The sequence below is a fragment of the Artibeus jamaicensis genome, unplaced genomic scaffold (genome assembly GCF_021234435.1).
Source record: "Artibeus jamaicensis isolate MK-2021 breed Jamaican fruit bat unplaced genomic scaffold, CSHL_Jam_final contig_233, whole genome shotgun sequence".
Taxonomy (NCBI): Eukaryota; Metazoa; Chordata; class Mammalia; order Chiroptera; family Phyllostomidae; genus Artibeus; species Artibeus jamaicensis.
The window spans coordinates 35,975,240-35,987,842 of NW_026521486.1; the positions used below are offsets into that span (position 1 = coordinate 35,975,240).

The following is a 12,603-nucleotide window of genomic DNA, read 5'->3' on the forward strand; positions in this document are numbered from 1 at the left end:
CAACCCCTCCTTGCCGCTTTGTATTGTAATACCCCCAGGTCCTCAGTCCAGATTTCAGATCCGTTCACATTAAAACACGATCCCTGACCAGACTGGAAATGGGTTTCCTGTTTTATCATTTAAATGAGTTACCTTACTCCCCAGTTATCTCCTGCAAACTTCTCACTGCTCCCCCTCTCACAGCGTGGAGCCAGCAAGAGAGTGAGATAAGAGGTTCCACCAAGGGTATGTTGGACTCATTCCACAGAGATGCCTTTGTGAAACTTGTGAGTAGGAGAGCAATGCTTTTTTTCCCCCCTGGATAGAAACAGAGTGGACTGTGCTATTTTGGAAACTGCCAAACGCAAACAATCCAAGGACCTATAATTGTAGAGAGGGACAGTCTTTTCTGGCGGCAGCGTCCGTGTGTGTAGGCTGTAAAAGGCAGGACAAGTCCAGCCGTAGATTCAGTGTCGGGAGAGCTGAGGTTTGCAGCCGGTGCTATCATTACACTGATGTATTTCCTGGATTGCCATTTCATTTGGAGATAGCAAATCCTGAACTTTGAATGCCTCTGCTTCTCCTACTGGTGGTGTTGTTGCTGTTATGGGCTCACCAGGGGGTCTCTGAAGACAAATAGTGAAATGAGAGGAATCTGGCGGCTCTTCTACTTCCTGGCTGTTAATGGGAGTGCCATGGGCTGAATTATGCCTCCCCCCACTACATTTGTATGTTGGAGTCCTAATCCTTGGTCTCAGAACTTGACTGCATTTGGAGACAGGGTCTCCAAGAGCTAAATTAAAATAAGCTCATTAGGGTGGGCCCTAATTTGGAAGGCCATTCATGAAGACAGAAAGCAGCCACCTACAAGCCAAGGAGAGAGGGGGCTTCAGAAGAAACCAGTCCTGCCGACACCTTGATTTTGGAAATCTAGCCTCCAGAATTGTGAGAAAATAAATTTCTGTTGCTTAAGGCACCCAGTCTGTGGTACTGTGTTATGGGAGCCTGAGCAAACGGACATGAGACCTTGGGAGAGTTAGTTAGCCCTACTAGGAAGGATAAAGTGCATAATTTCTGGGACCCCCATGCAAAGTAAAGTGGGGGACCCCTTGTTAAAAAAAATTATTAAGCCCTGGGCGGGCAGCTCAGTTGGTTAGAGCATCATCCAATACACCAATGTGGCAAGTTCGATCCCCTATCAGGAAACATACAAGAAGCAACCAATGAATGCATAAATAAGTGGAACAAAAAACTGATGTTTCTCTCTGTTCTCTCTTTCCCTCTCTCTAAAAAAATCAATAAAATTTTTAGAAAAATTATTAAGAATTCCAAGATAGTGGCAGCAGAGGATTAAAACAAGTGTGGGCCCTCTACACACAAGCCCTGTGCAGCTGCTTGTCTCTCTCACCCATGAAGCCAGTTTTGCTTCGACTTCAGGTTTTTCCCCTTGGACAGTGCTGACAACAATTGCACTTATCTTTACGTTTGGTGGGAAAATTAAGTCGGATTCTAGGACTAGGCTTTAAGAGAACATGAAAAGGTGACCGTGAAAGATGTTCAACCTTTAACATTAAATGTCTTGCCCAGTTTGAGTCCCAGAATCGCAAGAAAAAAATTGTTTTTCTTTTTCTCAATTTATAGTCAGTGAGCCTATTGGTCGGTGGGTGTAGTCGGTGGGTGGGGAGAGCGTGTTGAGAGGGTAGGCGGGTCGGACACAAACATCCCAGGGCTGAGACACTCCCCTGGGGTGAACCGTGCAGACCGATCCCTTCGGTGTTTCCAGTGTCCGGGGCTCGGCTGCAGTGCATGTACCTCCCCCCCCCCCCCCCCCCGCCTCTGCCCCGTGCTTGTTCCCGCGGAAGTGTGCACCACCGAAAGTGGCGTTTGAACCCCAGAGCTTCCACACTGCTGCTTGACTTTCTGACAAAAGCGTTATTATTTCCAAACATATGACTCTTTTATTCTATAAATAAAAAGCTTTAGAAGGCAACTGAACACAACCCTGATGTCTAAAATAGAACAGGACAAATAAGGCTGATCCTTAGAAGAGTAATCCTCGTTAGGAGGCAAAGTCCGGGGGTTCTACATGACATGTTGGAGGAGGGTGATTATTTTCTTTGCCGTATTTAATATCTTCTAAAAGAATTTAGAAGCCAGTGGGTTAAAAGGATTAGAATAACATGCCCAATACTATCCATGCAATAATATATGGGAATAATTTTTATTATAAGACAAAGTTCTAAATCTACTAGTTTTTCAGCAGACTTCAATTTTTTTTGTTGTTGTTGTTATTCAGCCTCTTGTAAGGCAGGGCTGCCTCTAGACTCCAGCTCTTTTCTGTCTTCACATGACGATGGAATCGCTGATTGACAGTTTCCATCGACTGCTCTGTGGGTAGCAAAGCTCCGGCCTTTCCAACAAGTCCTATGAGAGAGGGGCGCCTGCCCGCACACCAGTGGTCACTCTCACACATGTACTCAGTTAAAGCAAGGTGAGGCTGATGAGGAAGGGTTTTGTTTTTTAGTGAAACAACAAAATGGTAGCAAGATATTCCCTTTGTTCTCATTACAATTAGAAAAAAATCAACTCCTTCAAGAGCCTAGTGGTCTGGCCGCTGTTGCGAGAGGTGGTAGAAAGATAAAACAGTATCTGGGCTCCTTTTCTTTTGGTCTCTGTTCAGTGCCCCTATAATCATAGCCTCTTCCTTCTAGTTGCTTAGGGAGAAAATGAGGTGGAACAGGGTTATGTAATTAATATAATTATATTTAATTAATAAGGAATGATAATTACATGTTGAAAACTAATACATTCTAAAATTCCCACAGTACGCGACACAGTATACCACCAAGACAGATTGAGGCTGGGTCAAGGTAATGTCACAAAGGAACATGACTTAGAGACAAACTCAATCTTTTTTTTTTTTTTAATCCGCACCCAAGGACATTTTTTCATTGCTGAGAGAGAGGGAGAAAGAGAGAGAGAAACTTCAATTGGTTGCTTTCTGGTGTGCGTCCCAACTGAGGATTGAATCTGCAACCTGGGTGTGCGTCCTGGCTGGAAATTGAACCCGCAACCTTTTGGTCCGTGGGATGGTGCTCCAACCAACCGAGCCCCACCGGCCAGGGCCAACTCAGTCTTGATCACTAGCACAGATTTTCAGAACTTTCACCTCACTTCGGAATAAAAACAACACTTCACTTTGTCCCATTCGTTATTTCACTTGAAGTCATGATGTTAGACTCTTTTAAGAGGCAGGCAGGGGTGTCCAAACTTTTGGCATCTCTGGGTCACACTGGAAGAAGAGTTGTCTTGGGCTACACATTAAATACATTGCAACACGTAATCACACAGAGACCTCATGTTTTAAGTAAATTTCTATTTTTGTGTTGGGCTGAGTTCACAGCCATGCTTCAGACCGCAGGCTGGACACCCCTGCAAGTGTTTAGGTGACTTCCAGTGATGGTGAGTTAGCGTGAGGAGACCTGGGGAATGAAGGAAATGCAGGAGACTACTGAACCAGTGAGCCTCATGGGAACCGGAATGAGATTAAGAATTCAGCATTAACTCTGCTGGGCTCGTGACTCAGCTTCTCTCTCCACACAGACTCTAGTGCCAAACTGGGTTCAATCATGCTACTTCCTAGCATGTGACCCTGGGCAAGTTATTTCAGCTCTCTGTGGCTTAGTTTCCTCATCTGTGAAATGGCAGCAGACTCACAGGGTTGACTATATTTACAGCACTTAAAATAGTACTAGGCACACAGAAATTGGTGTTTCCTTTGGTTATCATAATTTTTTATTACTGTTGTTATGTTTTCCACACCCTCCACTGCCCTCAGGGTGCCTCCTGCCTCATGGTTCCAATCACCACCTTTTCTGTGTGTGACTCTCAGCATCTGTCCTTTTCTGCTTTATATTTGACCAGAGTTACTGACTTTCTCCTTATCTCATTTTCTGTAGTTCATGCTTCTATCTACTCAGTCTTCTGTTTATTGTTTTTTTTTCTATCTGCCTCTTTGCTACTCTATTTTCTGGTTTCCTATCTCTCTCACTTTCACTGTCTTGAGAGAGGGTGTGACAGGACCACTTCGTGACTATTCAGTCTAAAGCTCGGCTGAAGTTCCTATGTTAATTTGTTTCAGGCTGTTGGCAAATTCGTACTTGACTGTACTATATGTTGATTCAGGTGAGAATCCATGGTCCAGCCAAGTGCTATTCAAAATAGCAAGTGCCTCAGAATATTAACTGAGAATCTTGTGTGTAGAGAACAGTCTTGGACTCTGTCGGAAGGAGCCTGGGGGGCCGGGTACAGTGTCTAGGGTTTTGTGTCTCCACGACACTTCACTCTTTCTTCAGCATCATTGCCGTCCCTTTGACGCATGGAGATACTGGAGCTCAAAAATGTCAAGTGATCCTAAGTCTCATAACTCAGAGTACATGCAATGCCTTATTTAATTTTACCAAAGAAGATTTATTTTATTTTAATTTTTTTTACTGTTTATTTACTTTTTTTTTTAGAGAGAGAGAGGAAGAGAGAGACCTCAAGGTGGGAGAAACATCAAACAGTTGCCTCCCCTACATGTCTGACTGGGGATCATACCGGCAACCTATGTATGTGCCTTGGCCAGTGATGAAACCTTAAATCTTTTTGGTGCGTGGGATGAGGCTCCAACCAACTCAACTGCCTGGCCAGGACAAGAGGTGCTATTTCTTGTGCTTCCCTCTATTAAGGAATGGGTGGTGATCTTCTACAGAAATGGGATCTTGTCTACATTATGTCTACTTTGGAATTCCAGCAATACAGAATCAAATGGAAACTACCTAAGGTGACGTAAGAGGAACCAGGTTTAGAGCATTTAAAAGACATGCTAAAGGGATGGTTATAACTTTCTCTTTGCTTCCTTAATTCCCTGGCCAGTTTAACAAACCACAGTACTAATTATCTGGCAATTCAAAAGCTACACAGTCAGCATCCTCCAGAGGAAAGACTTTTCTGGAGATAGGATTGGGAGGGGCCAGGGAAAGCAGTCGAGAACCTTTTTTTGTAGGATTTGGGAGGTAGATGCTCGAGCCTGAAGATTTGTTAATCAGCAACTTGTTTCAACTTGCCAGGAAAGTTTCCTTAATGAAAGTATTTATTTAGACCAGTTGTCCAGATCTTATCTAACATCTGTTTACAGCTAACACTCATTCGTTTTAGTCCTCTTAGAAGTTTCTGCCTTGGGGTTTAATGTGCCATTTTTAAATGTAAATTCTAGTTAAGCAAAAGAATTCTGGTTAAGGATTAGGAGAAACTAAATAAAGCCACAGTAAATGAATGATTGTCCAGCTGAAAAGGTGAGAGGACTGGGAATTAATGGATCGGTTAAAGGCCTGGGGATCGCACCTGGTGCTGGTCCAGACACTGGATGCATCATGTGTGAAACTGGGTAAATGTTCACTACTAATGAGCCATGATATGTCATGGGGTTGGCCAAAAAGTTCATTTGTGTTTTTCTGTAAGATAGCTCTAATAGCCCTTAGTTGTATTCACATTATTCAAAACAGTTTTGTTAGACTTTTAGACAGTATTGTGACAGCTGTCATATAAGCGTGCATTTTTAAAAAAATTATCAAAATTGGTGAATTTTTGTGCTGCTATTTTAATATTGAAGCTAGAAGAAAATATGCAACATTTCCAGTATAATATGCTTTATTATTTCAAGAAAGGTTAGAACGCAACTCAAATGCAAAAAAAAAAAAAGATTTGTGCACTGTACAGAGGAGGTTCTGTGAATGACCCAACGTGTCCAAAGTGGTTTGCAAAGTTTCGTGCTGGGGATTTCTCACTGGACAATGCTCCACGGTCAGGTAGACCAGTTGAAGTCGACAGCGATCAAACTGAGACATTGAGTACGATCATTGTTATACCATGCGGGAGATAGCCGACTCCAAATCAATAACGTTATTGATGAAAATGAAAAATGTGTCTTTTATTTTCTGGAAAACCCATATGGACTTTTGGCCAACCGCGTAGTTGAAAAAGGAGTTTTTCTTAGTATTGTGGCAGGTGAAAGACAAGGTGGGAGGTACTGGTCATGAGTAATTCTTTCTTGTGGACTGAGCAGGTTCCCGGGACCTTTAAAGACGTCTGTCGGCACACAGTGCATGCAGGGAGGAAAGAACGGCAGTGGCTTGTCAATTCCGAAAAGGCCTGACAGCGCGGGCGAGGGTTCCGCGGGCTTGGGAAGGCCGCCGTGCAGGGAGTCTGCACGGAACGGAAAGTAGGAATTGCTGCTGGGTACTGGGCAGGCCGACTCCCCTCCTCGTTGGCCTCTTTCAGAGTATGGAAATCAGACACACTCTCTAGGAAATTCAATTAACTATGTTTGTAAATGAGGTTAATTGTTTAAGGGAATTTAATTTGTTTAGTCACTATCTGAACATTAATCAAAGACCATGAAAAAGACATAGTTTCTATTTTTAATTAATTTTTCCCATCGTAAATAGAATAATAAATTGGGGGAGTTGACTGGCCATAACTAAATTTTTGGATTTATCTGGCAAGTAATCAGAGAATAACCAGCACAATCTTGGTTATAAGGAAAGAGTGATTAAAATAAAACTTTGCTTGGAGTGAGATACTGGGGAGATTTCTAACCTGTGTCCATGGGCCGAAGGAGGAGGGTTGGATTCATAAATGATATCAGTGCTGATAGCTGGGTAGTGACTTAGTACCCAGCAGAAGGATATTAAAAGAGTATCTCGGTTATCAGCAGTGCCATACTTAGAATCAGACAGAATAAGCAGCAATTTCCTTTCAGAAGGAATTCTAAAGCTAAGCTTGTTTCATTTGAATTTGGGTTCATGATTTATACCATGTGTTCATCCTCCCCCTGTGTTTGGCGATGTGACTGGGATGAGAAAAATCAGAGGCACCCAGATACTGGTGAGTGGCTGGGCCCGGAGCAGCTCTGTCTTGGGCCAGACTGTAGTGTGTGGGTTCTTGACAAGGCACAGGGAAGATTTCACAACAGGAGTCCAGGTGATTTTGAGAGTGTGTTTATTAAAGCTGGGGAGAGGGAAACAAGGAAGGGTTTAGGATAGGAGAAGCAACAGTAGAGAGACTAGGCTGGGCTGCTTTGGTTCTCTAAAAATGTTGCAGGAAAGAAGTGAGCCAAGGTGGGGCTGCTGTCTGCTCACTGGAGAGTCAGGGGGTTAAAAGCCACTGTTGCTCATTACTCCCCAGCTGCAAGTCTTGTGGGGACCTTTAGAGTTTAGGAGATGCATGCCTGTAGGGGAAAAAGAAGGGGAAGAGAAAAGCACAGGCATGCTACTGGGAGGGAGAGGGAGAGTGCAGGCTGGGTCCTATGTCTGAGGGTTTCACAGGCTGGGAGTGTAGGGGAGGTCTTAGGGAAGGATCTCAACAGGGTATTCATCAGCTCTTCCAGGTGTACTCTTTCACGGTCATAGTCTCCACCGATTGGTCAGCGCCAGGGCAGGGGGGTCATTAGTCACTGCAGCTGGTCCTGGTGTTGCCCACCTGGCTTTGCTGCTTTTCTGGACCTGGAGCTGAAATACAACTGAGGCCTATATGTTATTTTTAGGAAGGGAAAGGCAGGGGGTGCAAACTGCATAGCCAGCCATATGCCAGGGGAGGAAAGGCCACCTGGGGGGCGAGGCCCAGCACCAGTTTTGCCCACTGTTAGACACCCGGGGCTTTCGGCCCTGGTGACCTTCTGTATCTGGCTGTCAATTGTTTGGCCCATTTCTTCAGCTATCAGTCTGCTTCCCCATTCTACTTGCCAAAGAATTTTCCTAGAGCCTCACTATCATGCCTCACTTTAAGACCACTTTGGTCAAGTTCTTTCTGAATTTCTAAAGACCTGGCCCATAGCAGGTTAGAAGTTTTAAGCAAAAGATGGTATTCATTCATTTGGTAAATTTTTATTGACTATCCACCGGGCACCACTTGGTTCTAAATCCCACAAAGGGGATGACACAAATTGGCATCCTGCCCTCAAGGACCGTAAGAAACTTACAGTCAGTGCGGGACATAAGCCATACATAAAAATAATACTATAGTTGTTTTATGTGATTAGAACAAGGGAAATGTGTGTACCGATGACTTGCTATGTGTCAAGCAACATGCTCTGTCATTTGCATGACATTCAGTGGGATCCTCGCAACAACGCTGTGAGATGGATTTTAGTAGAAATGGGCAAAAGTGGGAATATAGCTGCAGACTGATTTGGTTTGCACAGTGCAGATGTATGAAGCAGAGTGATGATAAGTTCAGAAAGGTCAGTTGGGACCAGGATGTAAGAGCCTGTACAGGTGGGGCTTTGTTTCTTAGAAAATCGGAGACATGCAAGCGTTCTGAAAGGAGTCTAGAGTAACCGGGACTGTGCTTTGGAGAACTGCAGCTGGAAGCAGGCAAATGACTGGACCTTAATGAGCTGGGCGAGCCTTTCCTGGATCCGCATCTAAACAAAGTATGGAAAGTGTCTTCACCCAAGTACAGGCTTGGAGGTTGGAGGTAGATAAGAGTCAATCTGCAATCTGTTACTACAGAGGGCAGAAGAGAGTAGATTGTGAATAATCAATGCTATATGTATGCGTTTATATATATACATGGAGAGCGATATAGGGATATGGATATATATAAAGGAAAATGGCTTCCAGGCAAAGATTAAGGGGGAAGGGAGAAGGTGGGGAGAAGGAGCCTGAAATCTGGCCCAATGATTCCCCTCTTACACGCTTCCAAACCCTGGTGTGAACACTGCTTCTCCAGCCCAGGCCAGTTTTCAGCTTTCCTCTTGAGTCTTTTGTTTGTCCGGACTCTGATGACAGCTGTTATCACTCCAGCTGTGGAGGGGATGGGAGGCAACTTCCTGTTATTCTATCCTGCCATCCCTGTGGGGGTGGGACATTCCCTCCCCCATCTTCTGCTGCTGGTTGTACAGTTTGAGCCTGTGGGTAGCCATCCTATGACTGGGGCTGGAAGAATGACTGGTAGCCACCCCGCCTCTGTTAGAAGACATTTGGGAGAGCAAGGCAGTCAACAGGAACGACACAAAAGTGTGTCCCTGGCTGTGGGGAGGGAAGGATGAGTGGTTAAGAGGCAAGTTAAGTGGTTGGTGCATAAAATATCTGAGGGGGTGAAGGGTTGTCGCATAAATGCTGGGAGAGTGGGAAAGGGAAGGACTCCAGCCAAAGCAGAGAGAGAGGGAGAGAGAGAGAAAACTGTGTTTTCTGGCTCTAAGATTATTTGGGGTATCTGGGGTTTGGTTTATTTAAGGAATGGAGGTGATATAATGATCCATTTCTGTCCTGTATTTTTATTGAGTTTTTTCTTTGAATTGGGTATAAGGAATACGAAGAGGTATTAAGCATGGATCTTGCTTTTCAGAGTTTGGGAAGATAGAAATTGAATATAGCCAGGCATATATAACTATATGTTTGCACATTTGTACAATCCCAATAAAGATTACAATAACCTTTGAAGTATTATCTATTAGTTCCATTTCATAAGGTGTGGTTCAGTGATTGAGTGCTGGCTTGTGAATCAAGGGTTCCCCAGTTCAATTCCCAGTCAGGGCACATGCCTGGGTTGATGGCCAGGTCCCCAGTAGGGGGTGCGCGAGAGTCAACCATACATTGATGTTTCTCACCTTCTCATTCTCCTTCCCTTCCCCCCCCCTCTTTTTTTTTTTTTTTTTTTTTTTTTTAGAAAGGAGGTAACTGATGGCGGTTTCAGTGAGTTTCCCAAGTTACACAGCAAGTAAGCAGCAGAACTGGGCAATGGAATCCAAGCCCTTAATCTGTTCCCTGTAGTGCACAGTGAGGACAAGGACTTTAATCAGGGTTTGAGAGCATGATAGGACTTAATACGCAGAAGGGGGTCAGAAGGTATAAACTTCCAGTTATAAAATTGTCATGTGGGCATGGTGACTATAATTAATAATACTGTATTATATATTTGAAAGTTGCTGAGACTTAAAAGTTCTTTTCAAACAACAGCAACCAACTCCTACGCACAGAAGAGTGGGGTTTCTAGTTTGACCAGGAGCTGAGAATCAAGCAAAGTGATCCCCAGAACTGAAGTGGGAGATAAGCTGGGAGAGGTAAACAGATTCCAAATTAGGGAGACATTCAAATGGCCAGCCAAGAATTGCAGACAAAGGGGGCCCTGATTTAGAGGGGAAGATGCTGAGGGCAAAACCAGAGTTTTCGACAACCCATCTAGTAGGGGCGCATGGAGTTGGGGAAAAATGGAGGCAGAAGTGCACGATAGGAGCTTGGAACAGTGTAGGTCCGACAGTGGTACTGACATAACAGAGATCTGTGAGAGCACTGGCTTGGGTCTGCGGCTTTTTTTAAAGCAGTATAGTGTTCAAATGGGTGTAAATTGCAGGCCATCACTGCTTTAAAGTAGAGAGAAAAAATGGCTTTGCAGTCAAATGGAGTTGAGACCCTGGTTTCAACTCCAGTTCTGGGTGTTCTGGAGAAATTTACTCAGGTAACCTTGCCGAGCCTTTGGTTTTTATGTTAAAATGGGACTAATGACACTCACTTTACCAGATGGTTCTGAGGATTAAATGAGGAAAGATGTTGGGCTCTGCATTTCTCTACAGTTCTTGGCACCGTGGTGAAATGTATGATGTTGTCATCTGTCAAAAACAAATAAGAAAAACCAACAGAAAGTCAGTAATGAATTCATTGTACTTCCAGAAGATGATGGGTAGTATGCTAACTATGTCTCATATAAATAGAGCCACTTTGCACCATTCAGTTCTGCCTTGGAGCAGATAGGCAGAATAAGCCATCTCCTGAGAAGCTTTCTGTTCTGTTAGCCAAGGGGATTATACAGCATGATCTCTGTCCAGGGTAAATGTTAGTTAATTCTTAATTGATAGCTCAGTCTCTGCAATTGGTTCCATTCAACAGTAATTGTTCTCATGTGGCTTGTTCAGCCCAATTGTGAGTTCCCCTCCTTTTCAGTTGTGCATGAAAACAGCAGCGTTAAAGGTTCTGAAAAACGTCAATAGTAATTTTTCTTATTTCAGAGGTTCAATCTCATTTGCCTGGAAGCTCGTGTGGTGTGATTCATTTTCATCGCTAGCAGCGAAAGCAGCCACATGGTCGGACAACGCTGCAAGTTAACAATTCAGAGCTGGGTCTCCTTTTCCTAGCATCCGCTTTCCAAATTTTTGCGAAGTGTCTTTGAAGTTCTAAATTTCCCGTTTACGGGAACACCCAGGAGTGCCAAGATGAAAGGGTAGCAGAGTGAGCTGGCGTTTTCCTTTATCCGCCTGACTTAAAGCTAGCCATTTTCTGCTCCACGCACAGCCGGACTCGTACTTGCCCGTGACATAGAGGCAATTTTTTTCCTTCAGAAGGGGGCTTGGGTGGATTAGTTTCATTTCTGTTCTGGGATGTAGGAAATACGCCAAGAAAAGTTTAAAACACGACCCACAGTGTTCTTCCCCATACATCTCCTCTCCTTAGAGATAGCAGGAAAAGCAGCATTTTTTTTCCATCAACACCCACTTCCAGCCCTAGTCTGGCTCAGCAAAGAATGTATAAAATTAGTTGACTCCTCTGAGTGACGGTCCCCAGGTCCAATCAGCGGGCGCCGGGGCGCAGCCGGCCCCTCCCCCTTGCGATCTCTCTTTGGCTAATTCCCGCAGGCGGGGAGGAGAGAGCGCGGCGGTGGGAGGGGGGAGGTACCTGGAACGGGGAGTGATGTCAGCTCCCAGCTCCGTGTCTGCCCGGATTCCTGACATGGTGTAGGGCCCGGAGGGTGGGGACGCCAGGAGCGGGACGGGACCGGATTCGGGTTTGCTAGCCTGCGGCGGGGCCGGAGTGCTGGAGCTTTGAACTCCGAGGGAAGGCGAACCAGAACTTTTGGAACTAGTGCCGGCCGCCTCCACCCCCAGGTAAGGGCGTTTGACTCTGCTCAGACCCGAGAGGAGTGGCACCGCTGTGTGGTTGCAGCTGGGTGTAGCAGCTGCGCCTCCTCCTCCCCGGGTCGATTTCCTTTTCCTACTCACTCCTGTTTTCCAATGGGAACGAGCGCTTTTGCGGGGTGGTGGTGGTAGGGTTTAACTCCTGGGGCGCCCAAGTAGCCTATGTGTGAAAATACCTCCGGGATAGGACGTGTAATGTCTTGTCTGTACCCTAAGACCCCCCCATATACACCCTGGTCTCCCACTAATACTTGAGAACCCCAATCAGAGAAGTGGGGGTGGAGGTGAGTGGGTGGAGAGTGTTATTGAAAAATGTCACAAAAAGTTTATGAAATATTGAGTCATAAACAGTGCTCTTTGAGAGAGAACAGAAATTTTGTATATATCTTTTTAGTTCCCGTGGGGCCTATTGCATAGTGATTTAAATGAAAGAATGTAATTGTTATTCTTATATAGCAACATAAAAAAATCTTTTTATGTAGTCCAGTCAGGATGTGAGAAATTCACCGGGGATGTATTCATTATGAGCTTGCCGGAAAAATAGTCTCTTGAGGCCACACTTCTAAAATTCCAACTCTTTTTCACTCTCACATTTTCACCTGGAATCCCTTTCGTTCCCAACTTTGTGATCTGGAGGAGTAGTTAGGAAGGTGGCTGAGAGGCTTCAGATTTGT

General features: G+C 44.7%; 1 protein-coding gene and 1 long non-coding RNA gene across 10 annotated transcripts in view; one reads left to right on the forward strand and one right to left on the reverse strand.

The window, feature by feature from the left end:
• Positions 1–7,023: 7,023 nt before the first annotated feature.
• Positions 7,024–11,761, reverse strand: LOC128626905 (uncharacterized). 2 transcript variants are annotated; one of them, XR_008391013.1, is made up of 3 exons: positions 11,691–11,761; positions 10,534–10,630; positions 7,024–7,540 (listed from the first exon to the last, which is right to left on the reverse strand). It is a non-coding gene; the product is annotated as an uncharacterized LOC128626905 (long non-coding RNA). The 2 variants fall into 2 exon arrangements; XR_008391014.1 differs by lacking the exon at positions 11,691–11,761 and adding an exon at positions 11,437–11,515.
• PPFIBP1 (PPFIA binding protein 1) overlaps positions 11,739–12,603 on the forward strand; it is a 160,228-nt gene continuing 159,363 nt past the window's right edge. For 5 of the 8 annotated variants that reach the window (XM_053662216.1, XM_053662220.1, XM_053662218.1 and 2 more), the window contains exon 1: positions 11,740–11,899. The gene's annotated coding sequence lies outside the window, so the exon portion shown is untranslated. Of the gene's footprint in view, positions 11,900–12,603 lie in introns of all 8 variants that reach the window. The other 3 variants (XM_053662215.1, XM_053662214.1, XM_053662217.1) reach the window with 1 other exon arrangement.